This window comes from Canis lupus, chromosome 9 (genome assembly GCF_048164855.1).
Source record: "Canis lupus baileyi chromosome 9, mCanLup2.hap1, whole genome shotgun sequence".
In the NCBI taxonomy this organism is placed as follows: domain Eukaryota; kingdom Metazoa; phylum Chordata; class Mammalia; order Carnivora; family Canidae; genus Canis; species Canis lupus.
In genome coordinates, this window is record NC_132846.1 from 46,878,303 (window position 1) to 46,893,726 (window position 15,424).

The 15,424-nt window shown below is 39.4% G+C and overlaps 1 protein-coding gene and 1 non-coding gene across 2 annotated transcripts in view; both read left to right on the forward strand.

The window, feature by feature from the left end:
• RGS6 (regulator of G protein signaling 6) overlaps positions 1 to 15,424 on the forward strand; it is a 570,894-nt gene that overhangs the window by 5,342 nt on the left and 550,128 nt on the right. Inside the window, exon 5 of the mRNA XM_072839235.1 lies at positions 7,304 to 7,399. The gene's annotated coding sequence lies outside the window, so the exon portion shown is untranslated. The remainder of the gene's footprint in view (positions 1 to 7,303; positions 7,400 to 15,424) is intronic.
• Positions 14,273 to 14,420, forward strand: LOC140640799 (U4 spliceosomal RNA). The gene has a single exon (XR_012037430.1). It is a non-coding gene; the product is annotated as a U4 spliceosomal RNA (small nuclear RNA).

Sequence of the window (15,424 nt, forward strand, 5' to 3'; positions counted from 1 at the left end):
ACTGTGCAGGTGTTCTCAATGGCATATCACTACCTCAAGGTTATGTCCTCGAAGTAGCCTCTGGGAGTGGGAAAGGCAAGCAGAATGCATATTTCCTGGACAGGGGAAAAAGGGAGGGGCCTCCAAGTGCCTGGGCCCAGCTCATGGGTCAATTGGTAGTCACTTTTTCTTTTCTTTCCTTTTTTTCTTTTTTCTTTTCTTTTCTTTTCTTTTCTTTTCTTTTCTTTTCTTTTCTTTTTTCTTTCTTTCTCTCTTTCTCTCTTTCTTTCTTTCTTTCTTTCTTTCTTTCTTTCTTTCTTTCTTCCTTTCTTCCTTTCTTCCTTTCTTCCTTTTCTTTCTTCTTTATGACATTCCCAACTCAGGTAGAGCACCCTTGCATGAACAGTAAACTAGTTGTCCTAAGTTTAGGAAAGCCCATAACACCTGTTGATTCAGACCCAGGTCTTTGCAAGCCATTCCCTCTAGGACTGTGGAGAAGGGGAGACCAAGGTACCCATGCCCAAGACATATCAAGACATACCTAAGACAACTCAGCAGCACTGTTATCCAGACCTTTAGGAATTAATTTTGGTTGCTCTTGTGTTCCTGGTTTGCTGTAGAATAACCATGTTCTTCATAAAGAGGAGAGCTGTGATGTCAACAGTGTGGGGAAGGTGAAGGTGAAGGTGGAAGGTGGGGCTGGTGAGGAGGGCTGATGGCTGAATGCGCATGATGGAGCAGAGGTCTGCTGCAGAGAAGGAGGGAGGAAAGAGAAACTTTGTCAGGAAAGGAGGTCAGATGGTGAGAAATAGGAATAAGAAGGCATTTTGAGTTAATGGCAAAGAACTCAAAGATCTATCTTATAATTCTTTCTTGTGAATGGAGAGAAGATCAACTTGGGGTAACTGCTCTTAGAATAGCATTTCTGATTGGGTATCTTAAACGCTAACTCAGCTCCTGGGAGGAGAGAAAAGGCCATCTCTTAGAGCAATGTTTTGAGGGTGGAATAAATATTCTACTGGTGGCCTGTAAGAGGATGGTTGGAGTTAAACATTTGAATATTCTTCTATTTTAAAAGTTGCATGTTTATTTGATGACAATCATTATCTTTGATAAGTATACTTTTCTGTTTAAGGCACTGGCACAACATTTTCTCTTAAAATTAATTTGAGGGGGGAAAAGAGAGCTGATTTAAAGAAAAAGGACTTATTATAAACAGGTGAGAGAGTATGGAAAACATAGGCAGTATTAGAACGACCAATGCTTGGGAAACATCAAAAGTTGTTCTCTGTTTGGGTGGAGAAGCAGGAAGGAAGGGAAATAAGTACTTGGTTTGTGATGGCCCACAGGTGGTGTCCCACAGGTGATAACTCACACGTGATGGTCCATAGGTGCCTTCGTAATCAACTCAGTTCATCACCCGGGCTCTTTTCTCATGAAGATTATTCTCTGAAAATGGAAAAAAATCCAAGTAGAGAGTCATATCTTAACATATGATTAGCAGGTTTTGAAATGATCTGCCTACATCCTGACCTGGGCATGTCTGGAAGAGGGAAAGAGATTTCCCCTGCAGTGGGGCTGCAGTCAGGGGAAGTGGAACCCACCCCAAGGCAGTTCATCAGGCTCACAGTTTCACCCACCTCTCTGGTGGAGAGAGTCCTAGGGTAGCGACACTTAATCTAGTGCAGTGACAAACAAGTGAATTGAATGAAAATGATCTGAAGGTTTAGCTTGAATGTGATGATGAGCACCCTCTGAGGGTAGTATATGTATGTAGATCCTGCAGTTCTTAGAACCATGCTCTGCACATACATGTGTGCTCAGTAAATAGCATTGCTGATTTCTGTGGTGTAAATATGTGCATTCAAGCTAACAACCGTTTCACAGCTAGCTTGCAAAATTCCTGCAAATCTAAAAATCAGTTCTCATAAACCCCCAGATACTGTTAACCACTGGATGTAATGATACCAACCCCACAGGGGTGTCAGTCGCTCTTGGAGCACTCACTGCCTGCTAAGCACTGTGCTTGGATGATCTCATTTTGTTCTTGTAGCAATGCTATGAGGTAGTCACTATTATTATCCCTATTTTAGGGATAAGGAAACAGGGTGTTGGAAAAGTGAAGGGATTTGTGGGTGGACACACAACCAGCCTATATTCTTTCTACTAGACTGCCTCATCTATTCCTTGAATGGAATCAAAACAGGGCAAATACTACCTACAGTGTCTGGTACATAATAGATACTTAATTCATACCACTTTCCTTGCCCTCTTTTCTGTTTCTGTAAAATTTATATTGGTAGAAAATGTCTTGGACCAGATCTCATAAATCCCTGGATAGGTGTTAATATTGGGGCAGGAAAAAAAGAACAACGTAAGAAACTGTGAAGATATGATAAAATCCAGGCATTGTTTTAAATATTTCAAGGATCAATTTGTTTTCTAATGACCCTTTTAACAAGCCAAGGACTTTGAACATATATGATTCTCCTACGGGAGGACACACACTACCTCCACTAACTTTCTGCCCAGAGAGCTTTGTAATGATTTAAACCAGCAAAGTGAGAGCTTCTTCCTTGCCTGCTCTCTCTGCTGTTGGCATTTCACACAATGAGCAACTCACAGGTGTTTCTAAGAATTTGAATCCAGCTATTCATTAGATATATAATATTTAGAACTAAGCTGATAGATTATTATGTATTTTGTGCTAGAAGAGAATGAAATTCTTCCTTCAGAGAACTTGGGTTGAAAGAAGTTGGGCTGGAAGATTTGGCTAAGTAGACAGGGCCTCCTACCCAGAAGTCATTCTCCTCCCATGTCCTCCTGCCTGACAGAGCCACCTCCATGAGATGCTGGAAGCCACCACCAAGGTACTTTATTAAAGGGAGGGTAGCTGGGCAGCCCCGGTGGCCCAGCGGTTTGGCACTGCCTTCAGCCCCCGGGTGTGATCCTGGAGACCCAGGATTGAGTCCCACATCGGGCTCTCTTCACAGAGCCTGCTTCTCCCTCTGCCTGTCTCTCTCTCTCTCTCTGCCTGTCATGAATAAATAAATAAAATCTTAAAAAAAAAAAAAAAAAAGGGAGGGTGGCCAGGTAATCTGCCCAATTCTGGCCAATGAGATTTAAGAGGAAGTATGCTAAGTGGCTTCAGCAATTTTCTTTCTTGGACAAAATAGAGACGTGAAAAACTAAACAAAGCAAACAAACAAACAAACAAACAAACAAAAAAACCAACAATTCCATGTGTCCCTACCAGCTTTCTGACATTGCTATCTGAGGATGAAGTCTAACTTCATTTTGAAGTCTAACTGGATGGATAGCCTAGAAGTACCTACCTACTTGTTTCTTTTCGTTCTTTTTTTTAATTTTTAATTTTTAATTTCATTTTTAATTTAAATTCAATTTGTCATCAAATTGAACAACACCCAGTGCCTACTTATTTCTTGATAGGAGAGATCAAGAACTATCCTTGTTGTTTAAAACCTATTCGTCATGCATTTTGTCATTTGCAGCCCCAAATATCTACCAATAATAAAAATGGATTGTCAAGTTTACCTGCTTGAATTGCCAAGTTTACCTGCTTGTTAGAACTGTTTGGGGTTACCAAACCCCACTGTGTCTGTAAGGAAGCTTTCTGCTGCAAGTAATTCAAAGTCTTGACTCACGCTGGCTCAATGTTGGGAAGCTCATTACCTTATGTAACAGGAAGAACAGAGTCAGGACAGGCTTCAGGTGGCACCCATGCCCTGGCTTTGCTTCTCTGAGACTCTCCATCCTGCTCTCCCCTGTGAGTGGGTTTGGTCCTCAGGCCAGCTGACTGCCAAGCTCTAGGGACCACATCCCAATGAGACAATGCCTAGTGGAAGCAAAGGGATTATCCATTCCCATGTCTCTTCAGAGAAGCGAGGAGAAGTCATGTCATGGTCATGGAGAAGTCGTTTGTCAGTCATGGTCCATATTCAGGCTATCCTAAGTCAGTCCCTGGCAATGGGAGCAGGGTTGTGGCATTCCTCACAGGCTACCTCCTATCTGGGGGTGGGTGGTGGGTGGGATGGATTTAGGGAAACCTTCACCAAGATACCAACTCCAGGTGTCACTTGTCTTGTCTCTGCTTGGAGAGCTTGTTTTTCATGCTGGGAACCCTAAGTGATCATGTATTTTTTTTTTCTTCTGGCTTGGCTTTGAGCCTTCACTCACACAGGTCCCTCCTAGCTGACAAGTGTTTCTTACATTTCGCCAGTTAGTTTCTCTTAAAAGAATCCATTCTTTTTGTTTCTGGGTCTTTAATGTCCCAATTATAAAAACAGGTTTTCTTTTTTTAAAAAATATGTGATATCAATGTCTCGACAGAAAAAAAGAATCTAGACATACACACTACTGTTTTCATGATTAAACATGTTTCACTTCCATTTGCTCTTCTGCTTGAGCACATTTTTATGTTCACAAAGAAAATAGGTACCATGCCTTTAAGAGTAGATACCTGTCAGATTTTTAAATTGATACAAAATTACTTAAGGAATAAGAGCAATTAAATGTGAAGCCACTTTTATCTGGGGAAAACTTGGAGACTCCACTTGGAAGAGATAGTAGAGGAGAGAAAGGTGTGTGTCAGGGAAACCCTTTGATGGAAGCCCTGCCCTTCTTTCTCCCCTCACGGCTCTTTTTCCCCCTCATGACACCTTCACCTGTATTCACCTGTAGCGGATACACCGCCAAGGTTTGTTTTGTACCTGATTTCTGCTGCTTTGAGTCTAAGAGATGCCTGTGAATCCCCTGGGTGTATTGTGAGCCAGCAGTACTGGTTTGGCCATGGTTAGGAGACTGCCTGGTACCCCATTCCTCCCTCCCTCTACCCTAATAGGACCCAGTGTCCATACACCCTGGATAGCCTGTGCTATAGGGGGAATCTGAGGCCACCCCTGGCTTTAAGTTGGGATTGGTCGTCAGCACATCTGCTGAGATCTTTTATTTTTTAATTACAAGGGAAAAGATACAAACAGGGATCTGATTTACCCTAAAATAATTTTGTGTTCGCATTTGAGTTGATACAGTAGTTAAAAAAATCTCCTACTTAAAAATACTCTCTCAGTATAAATATTTATGTGTGTATATTTTCTTAAACCTCGATCTTTTTCCATTACATGAAATAGTTTTCATTCCTGGTACGCAATTCTATTAAACAACCTATCATCTCAAAACTAAGCACTCTAATAATTTCCCCCTGGCAATTAGTTTTTAATCTTAACTTTCATCAGTTCTATTTTTTGGGGATAATACGATTTTACCACATTTTAAGATATTTAAATGAAAGGCAAACAAGTGGGAAGGGAGTTATTATGATAAAGATTTGTTTGAAACCCACCTAAGGTACAGGACAGCTGTGGATTCTAAGCAGTTACATTTATTCAAATTTTCCTCTTCTTGGTTAGAGAATAATTTTTCTTTTTCCCAAAAAAGGATGTTCCTAACCAAACCATGACCCGCCCCAGTGCTGGGGTAAATAGGAAAGAGACAAGGGCCCATTTCCTCTGTGGTCATGCGCCTGGAGAAGCTTGGGGAACTCCAGATAAGGAAAGGAGTGGGTTTTGTCATTTGTGTCTCGTAAATCCTCCAGAGTTGTTCCCAACTTGTGCGCGGCTTCTAGCATAGTCTGAAACTTGGAAGGGAAGAAGAATGAGGGCTGGTTCTTTCCTTGACTTGTTTAGATTTTCCAGAGTGAGTACATGTAGGGGCCAGGACAGCAGGAGTCCTCAAACTTTCAGCTGTATCTGAACTACCCAAATTACCCAGAGAGCATGGCACCTCACTGATTTTTAGCTCCATTGTGAATTTCCGATTCAACAGAACTTTGGGGATGAGGAATTTGTGTTTTTAAACTGCATGTCAACAAGATGTACATGTGTTAGTGATATTTAATGAACAGATAAGCCTAATATTTAAAATATCCTAGTCAGGAGTGCCTATTCCGGGAGTAGTTTAGGGAGTTCCTAGAGACTCCTCTGAAGCCCATGTGTATGGGGAAGGGAGGTGGGCTTACTAAACACAGCTTCAGTTATCTTTATATCCCATCAACACCAGAGGGTCTATTAATTAGCACAATGCACATTAGAAATATTTTTCATTGGTAAAATTAGCAGCACTCAAAATACATAGAAAGGCTAAAAATATTACACAGGCAGCCTGCCCTTGCATTAATGTGGTAAACTAGTTGTCCTAAGTTTAGGAAAACCCATAACACCGGTTGATTCAGACCCAGGTCTTTGCAAGCCATTCCGTCTAGGACTGTGGAGAAGGGGAGACCAAGGTACCCATGCCCAAGACATATCAAGACATACCTAAGACAACTCAGCAGCACTGTTATCCAGACCTTTAGGAATTAATTTTGGTTGCTCTTGTGTTCCCGGTTTGCTGCAGAATAACCATGTTCTTCATAAAGAGGAGAGCTGTGATGTCAACAGTGTGGGGAAGGTGAAGGTGGAAGGTGGGGCTGGTGAGGAGGGCTGATGGCTGAATGTGCATGATGGAGCAGAGGTCCGTTGCAGAGAATGAGGGAGAAAGGAGAGACTTCTTCAGGAAAGGAGGTCAGATGGAGAGAAGTAGGAATGAGAAGGCATTTTGAGTTAATGGCAAAGAACTCAAAGATCTATCTTATAATTCTTTCTTGCAAATGGAGAGAAGATCAGCTTGGGGCAACCCTCTTCTTAGAATAACATTTCTAGTCAGGGTATTTTAAATGCTAACTGCTTGCTTGCATGTATATTAAATCTAGTGGACACACTTATATCTTGCTGAGATGCAAGTTAAAATCCATTTAGTTCCTGATGCTCCAGCTGGAAGTCTCTTAAGAAGGACTAGAAGAGTGATTTTCAGTAGGAGGAGTCCATGGGCTTGTATCAGGATATATGTGTGTGTATGAGTACGGGTAGTGAACGCAAATTATATGCTTGGAGGATTCTCCCAATTTTGAACCTGTTTTGATGTCTGTCACTGCTACAGAAAATTCTCTAAGTTCCATGGCTTTAACTTCCACCTAGGTCATATCTCTGGCCCTGATTCCCCAAAGTATTGCAGGAACCCCCAGCAGATTTTCCATCAAGTCTCATTGGTCATAACTCTACAACATGGCCACAGAAATGGAACTCCCACGAGTAGTGTAGTCTAATGAAGATCCACTCTAGTGGAAGTGGGACTAGGCTGACAAAAGTGGAGGAAGCCAGCAAAGAAGTAGAGAATAGAGAGGGGTCAGAGATGGGGATGGCACAGGGAGTAGGTTTGGTAGACAATAAACAGTGTCTGTTAGAGAGTCTATTTTTATGTTCTACAGGTCAGTAAATTTCAAATGGGTCCTGTCCTCCTGGGAGAAGAGCATACCAGAAGTGTGATACTTATCAAGACAGCCAGTATGGATACACAAAATGTGGTATGTCCATACAATGAAAACACTAGCTGGCAGTGAAAGTAAACAGACGAGGCTACTTGCACCATTGTGGATGGATCTCAAAGGCATTATGCCAAGAAGCCTGACACAAACGACTGTGTACTGTATGATTTTGTTTATATGACATTATGGGAAAGGCAAAACCATATGGACAGAAAACAGACTGATGGCTGCCTCACAAGGGTGGAGGGAGGTGGCTGGATACAAAGGAGAAAGAAGGAACTTTTTGGGGTCATGAAAATGTTCTACAGATTAATGAGAAAACTGCTACTGGGTCTTGGGTGATGGTGTGAAAAGGGGCAAAAGCCATTGCAGGAAAGTTTATTTTGGGCAGAGGATACAATTCTGTTGTTTTGAAAAACAGGGTTATCTGCTCAGGCTTTGGCTTGGGCAAATGGCACAAGTTTTATTTCTATGTTCTTCAGGATATCAATGAGTGGGCAAACACAAGGTTGAAGGGGGCAGAGAATACCCTGTGAGCTGAGCCCCAATTCTTAAACAACTGCTAATGGCCTCTAATGGATTAAAATACGGTTCTTCTTCTTTTTAAAAATATTTTATTTATTTATTTATGATAGACATAGAGAGAGAGAGAGAGGCAGAGACACAGGAGGAGGGAGAAGCAGGCTCCATGCAGGAGCCTGACGTGGGACTCGATCCCGGGACTCCAGGATCAGGCCCTGGGCTGCAGGCAGCGCTAAACCTCTGTGCCACCAGGGCTGCCCAAAATATGGTTCTTCTTAAGAAGAAAGCTTTGCCGTGTTTTAAAGAGGGTGTTATATGTTCAATGTTGTTTTTTTGGGTTCCCTGTGACCTTTGGTGGCTGGGAATTTTGATAGAGTTTGTAACTGACAGATTTTGCCTCAATAAAGGATCCTTCTTGTTGAACTACCTCCCTGGCCATTTACCATGGTCCTAAACAAACGTGTGTAACTGACTTTGATAAACTATAGGAATCCCAGCACCTAGCAGGAGAGTGCTGGGAGGAGGTATTTTTAGTTGAGGGGACCTATTGAATATTTCAAGTCATATCACACAAGCAGTTGCCTATTCTGTGGCAATTCTGACCACAACATCTGGATGGTGGTTATATGAAATAGCGTCTCTGAGGTAATCTGGTGAAGAAGCTTGGTCCAAACAATTGGTGTGAACAGAATCCCATGGTTATTTTGGGGCTGGTGTGGGTTTTTAAAAACTTATTGTTGATATAAATTTTCTTTCATGTGTATTGTATATATACACGCATATTCCTGCATCCTAATTATTAAAGCACCGGGGCTTTGTAAATATGCATTCCGTTCTGACCTAACATTACTTCTGAGTTTCAGACCATATCATTCCAGCACCATGAAATAAACACATCCTTTCCCAGACACATGTTTTTCAAAGCCATAGATTAAGTGCTAAACTATCATCATGAAATCCACTTCATGTTGTAATCTGCTTGCCTCCTATGGCCCTCTCCTGGGAAAGAGATTATGTAATTAGTAGTGACAGAAATGCTAGGTATTCTAGGAAGGAAGCATCCCACAGGTTGTGGGTCAGTCACAAACTATCAGAGGAGGTAATTGAGAAGACATGACCACTGTTTGGCCCTCAAGCTGGTTGTGGACAACTAGAGGCTTCTCATCCCCTCCTCTGTCCTTGGAATGTATGCTTCATCCATTGTTCCTGCACTAGGAACCATTTCAAGGATGCAGCCTAGTGAGAATAATGTGTTGTTGAGACCATCTGGATTGGGTATGTGGGCTGGGCTCTGCTGAGGCCTCTACAGAAACTTTAAGATTCTAGCAGGCGGGTGCAGAGATCTACTCATTTTGTGGCTGCTCAAGACAAGCCTCATATGTAAGTCCCCTTGCTTATTAGAACTGTTGCCTACCGCTCTGGAGTGGCCTGCCTCTTTTCTCAGTCTCCTTGCTCTCCATTTAGAGGCCGGTTTGCAAACCAATGCAAATTTTTATTCAAAAGCACATTCCCTGATCCCATCCTTAGAAATTTCAACTGATGTCGGAGGTGGGGTCCTAGAATCTTTATTGCTAAGTTCTCATAAATGCCCCAAGTGATATGGATAATGTGGCCTTCAAGCCATCCCTTGAGAAAGATCCTTTTCCAAAATACCTAACCATTTTTGCCTCATTAGTGGCAAAAAATGGTTTTGCATTTTTGACATTAGTTTTCTCTCAGGATTGGACAGGAGGCAACATTTACTGAGAATCTTTTTTTTTTTTTTTTTTATTGTCAAAGTGCAAAGAAAATAGGCCTTAACTCTCAGGAAAAGAAAAAAAGACTACACTACAGAGTGAGGAAAAGAAAATGTGGGGAGGGGGGGTCTTAAGAAAAGCACATCAGTTGTCAAGTGTCACAAATTCACAGCCCTAGGAAATAGGCCACATGGTGCCAAAGCCCTTATCCTCCCTGAAGTCATTGCCATGCACATACGCACCACATGCACTGACACTAGTCACATTTTTGACCTTCACCTGCCAATACAATCATTGCAACTAAATTGCCAACTTGTTTTCATTCTGTTCAATTTGTCACCAGGTTTGATCGATTCTATTACATACTTTCCTGCAACACCTCACTTGGTAATGAGGTAATCAAAAGACACAGGAAGGGCACCTGGGTGGCTCAACGGCTGAGTGTCTGCCTTTGGCTCAGGTCTTGGTCCGGGGGTCTTGGGATCGAGTCCCGCATCAGGCTCCCTGGGGAGAGATTGCTACTCCCTTTGCCTGTGTCTCTGCCTCTCTCTGTCTTTCATGAATAAATAAATAAAATCTTAAATAAAGATTTAGGAATTTACCTATATATTTCATTTTATATTTTAGAGGAGTTTTGGGAAAGATCCTGTATACCGCATAATTTCTGAGTGAATGAATGAAATGTCTTGCTGAATCACATTATTGTGTATATTCACAAAATAGTAGATCAAATCATATTTTCAGTACAGTTAACAGAGAGCTGATTTTTAAAGAAAATCTATGGTGAACACTTTTGAAAGTGAAGGTGATTTTTATTGTTGTTTTGTTTCCTTTTTTTTTGCAAGAAGAACAATTATACTATGATATATTTTTTTAAACTTTTATTTTGAAATCATTTTTAAAAAAGATTTTATTTATTCATGAGAGACAGAGAGAGAGAGAGAAAGGCAGAGACATAGGCAGAGGGAGAAACAGGCTCCCTGCAAGCAGCCCGAAGCAGGACTTGATCCCTGATCCCGGGGCCGTGCTCTGAACAGAAGGCAGACATTCAACTGCTGAGCCACTCAGGTGTCTCTGAAATCATTATAAATTACAAAAAAGTTGCAAAAAATAGTTCAAAGAGCTCCCTCATATTCTTTAAGGCATTAACATTTCTGAATCATCTGACAGTAAGTTACGAATGTGATGCTTCTTTATCCAGTCATGTATCAGTGTGTATTTTCTAAAAACAAGGAAACTCCTAAATAACCACGTACAGTCTCACATCAGGAAAATAACATTGATCCAATTTAATCTAACGAAGTCCACTGGTGAATTTTACACCAGTTATGCCATTATTGTCATTTATAGGTCTTGGATCCCATTAAAGATCACCTGTTGCATTTAGTTGTCTCTTAGTGACTTTTAACCTAGGAGAATCTATTTTCATAACCTTGGCATTTTTGAAGAGTACACACGAGTCACTTGAATTTCTCTCAGTTTGCATTTGTCAGCTGTTTCCTCGTGATTTATATATTTATGTAGAAGAAGTGCTGCCATGTTCTCATTGTATTATTCTCACTGTATTATATCAAGAGGCAACATGAGGTTGGTTTTCTCCATCACCAGTTTTTACTTACGTGAACTTTTGCCAGTTGATTAAGATGGTATCTCCCAAGTATTATAGCTGTCATGTTTATTGGTAAACATGTTGTGGTTATTAATTAATAATTAATAATATATTGAGAATGAATGAATATTTTGGGGACATACATAGAGACTCTGTGAATATCTTGTTCCTCATCAAACTTTTACTTGCAAATTTTAGTATCCATTGATGATTCTGGCTTGAATCAGTTACAATGATGGTTGCAAAATGGTGATTTTCTAATCCTATCTTTTTTCTTCATCTATTGGTTGTATTCTACTGGTAGAGCTTTCCTTTCTCCTTTTTTTCTTTCTACCACCATGAACTCATTGATTTCTATTTTACTCAAAGTTTGCAACTTGTTGCTGTCATTATTTATTTTGATGCTTATATTTTTCTAGATTTGGCCAGTGGAGACCCCTCAAGGCTCCTATATTCTTTTGACATGTCTCCATAATTCTTTAAGTACCTTCTTATTTTCTTGCACAGCAAATTATTCCAGTTTCATCCACTACACCATGGAGCCATAGTTCCTTTCAGTGGAAAATGGTATTTAAATATCAAAGTTCGAGTGTTAGGTGTGTTCATAGCTACTGTGGTACTATTGCATTTAGACTCTCTCAGGGGACAGAACTAGGAAACATATCAACATATACACACACATATACCTATACTTATATTTTTCTTTTTATCTATGTAAAGTACAAATTATTTCATACCATCACCTTTAATTTCCAGCCACATTACTGGAGTTTATTCCAATCTTTCTTCCAATGTGTAATTCCCTTCTCCAACAGTGAGAAAATTGCCTACCGAAATCCTTATGTATTTATTTGTTTGCTTAATTCCTGGTGTGTAAACTAATTTGTTGGCCATGGTAGCAAAAAGTGTGGGCTTGTTCTATGAAGTTAGTTATTTTTTATCATTTTAAAAATATATATAAATTATATTTATAATATAAATGTATGTTATATTAAAATTATGTACAAATTATATATTAGAATATATGTGTCTGTGTGATATACATATATGTATATGTGTGTAATTAAATATTTTATATGAAATGGAATATAATGAAATAAAATGTTTTTCATATGTATACAAGAAATTATATATATCACATATTAGAAAGCCCATATAGTACATAAAATATATCAATATAAGTAAATACATATAAAATATCTGATTTTATATATATGTTTTCCCCTAGCTTTACTGAGATATTACTGATATATAACATGAAATTCAAGGTGTACTATGTGATTATTTGATATATATTGCAAAATAATTACTACAATAAAGTTAGTTAACACTTCCATCCCCTCACATAATTACTACTGTTTTCGTATGTGCATAACTATGACAATTTACACTGTTAACAACTTTCAAGTATAATACAGTATTGTTAATTGTAGTCACCATGCTATACATTAGATCCCTAGAACTTATGCATCTTATAACTAGGTTTGTACCTTTTGATCAACATCTCCTCCTTTATCCCACCCTCTGGCAACTACCATTCTACTCTGTATTTCTATGAGTTCAACTTTTTTAGATCCCACAGCGAGTTCATACAGTGTATATGTGTCTTTCTCTGATTTATCTCACTTAGTGTAATGCCCTCAAGGTCCATCTATATTGTTGTAAGTAGCAGGAAAATGATTTCCTTCTTTTTTGTATGGCTAATAATGACTCTTCCTGTGAAAAATGCCACTGAAATTTTGACAATAATTTTGATAATCATAAATGTGTATATGTGTGTGTGTGTGTGTGTGTGTGTGTGATCCATTCACGTGTCCATGGACACTCAGGACATGTTTCCATGTCTTGGCTATTGTAGATAGTGCTGCAATGAACACGGGGATGCATATATCTTTTGAGTTAGTATTTTTACCTTTTTTTTGGATATATATCCAGAAGTGGCATTGCTGGATCAGTTGCTAGTTCTTAATTTTTGAAGGAAACTGCATATTGTTTTACATAGTGGCTGTACCAGTTTACATTCCCATCAACAGTGTACAAGGGCTCCCTTTTCTCTAGTTCCTCGTTGATATTTGACTTTTGTCTTTTTGAAAATAGCCATTCTAACAAGCATGAAGTGATATCTCATTGCGGTTTTAATTTGCATTTCCTTAAAATTAGTGATTAATGATGTTGAACATTTTTTCATGTACCTGCTGGCCATCTGTATGTCTTCTTTGGAAAAATATCTATTCAAATCCTTTGCCCATTTTTTAACCGTTTTTCCCCCTATTGAATTATATGAGTTCTTATACATTTTGGATATTAACTCTTTATCAGCTAGATGGCTTGAAATATTTTCTCCTGTTCTATAAGTTGCTTTTTCATTTTGTTGACCATTGCCTTTGCTGTGCAGAAGCTTGTTAGTTTGATGTAGTCCCACTTGTTTATTTTTACTTTCGTTACTTGTGTTTTTGGGAGTCATATCCAAAAAGTTGCTGCCAAGCCCAATGTCAAAGAGATTTTTCTCTGTTTTATTCTAGTGATTTTACCACTTTGTGTCTTATATTTAAGTCTTCAGTACATTTGGAGTTAATTTTTGTGAGTCGTATAAGAGAGGGGTCCATTTTCATTCTTTTGTATGTGAATATCCAGCTTTCCCAATATCGGTTATTGAAACGACTATCCTTTCCCCACTGAATATTCTCGGCTTCTTTGTCAGATATCCATTGACTGTATATGAGTGGGCTTATTTCTAGGCTCTACATTGGTCTATGTGTCTGTTTTTATGCTAATACCATGCTGTTTTGATGACTATACCTTTGTGAAATCAGGTAGTGTAATGCTTTTAGGTTTGCTCTACTTCTCTATATTGTTTTGGCTATTTTTTTATTGTACTATATACATTTTAGGATTCTTTTCCAACTTCTGTGAAAAATGCTATTGGAATTTTGACAGAAATTATGTTGAATCTGTAAATGGCTTTGGGTAGTATGAATGTTTTTACAATATTAATTCTTTCAATCCATGAACATGGGATATCTTTCCTTTTATTTGTATCTTCTTAGCTTTGCGCAGTGGCAGTATCATAGCCAATGAGGTTTATCCGAGGCGCGATTATTGCTAATTGAAAACTTATTTGTATCTTCTTCAATTTCTTTCAGGAAGGTCTTGTGATTGTCACTGTATGAATCTTTCACCTCCTTGGTTAAGTTTATTCCAAAGTATTTTATTATTTTCAATGCTACTGTATCAAGGGAAGCACACAGTAAGGCCTTTCTTCAGATGCACCTGGAACTCACTGCTTCTATTTCCACATGATTGTTCCCTTATGCCTAGCCCTCAAGAAACTGCTGGTCTCAGAAATGCAGAGCTCCCCAGAGGAAGAGCCCTAATAACCACCCATCTCTCAGTAAGCATCCTATTCTCGAAGTGTTACAAACAGCTGCAGCCAGCTCTACAGAGATGCTTAAGCCAAATGCTAAACCCGGGGAAGGAAAATTTTTATATTTCAATTTTAATAAATGAAATAACTGGGGTATCCATTGAAATTATATTTTATTCACTAAGTTAAGTGTGGTTTCCCTAGGTTGCAGGTTTTCTTCTTGGTTTTGGAGGTACCACTTCATGACTTAGCCCAAGGTGGTAATACATATATCTGCTTGTGTACTGTTCCCATTAGGCAGAATGGTAAGGGCGGGACTTATTTCATCAATTTCTAGTCCTTAGCAGAGGGTCTAACACATGGTAGGTGCTAATTGCTGTTTATTGAATGGAAGAGTGAATATATTCATCAATCAGTATAGAATGATGGGAAAGGAGATATACCTCGGGAAGAAGACTTTAAATTTCAACCTCTGGGGGATGCCCGGGTGGCTCAGTGGTTGAGCATCTACTTTCGGCTCAGGTCCTCATCCAGGGGTCCTGGGATCAAGTCCCACATCTGGCTCTCTGTGAAGTGCCTGCTTCTCCCTCTATGTCTCTGCCTCTCTCTGTGTGTCATAAGTAAATAAAATAAAAATCTTAAAAAAAATAAATATCAACCTCTGGACCCACATGGATGAAGACAGCCCAGGTCACCCGTCCTTAGAAACCTTTAGATATTTTATGTCAAATTTTTGTTTTCCTGGTAACACAATACAATTCAAGAATAAACCTTGAATTCGTTCTCGATAATGATTACGTCGATATTGCACACCAATCCATGGTTGCCATCCA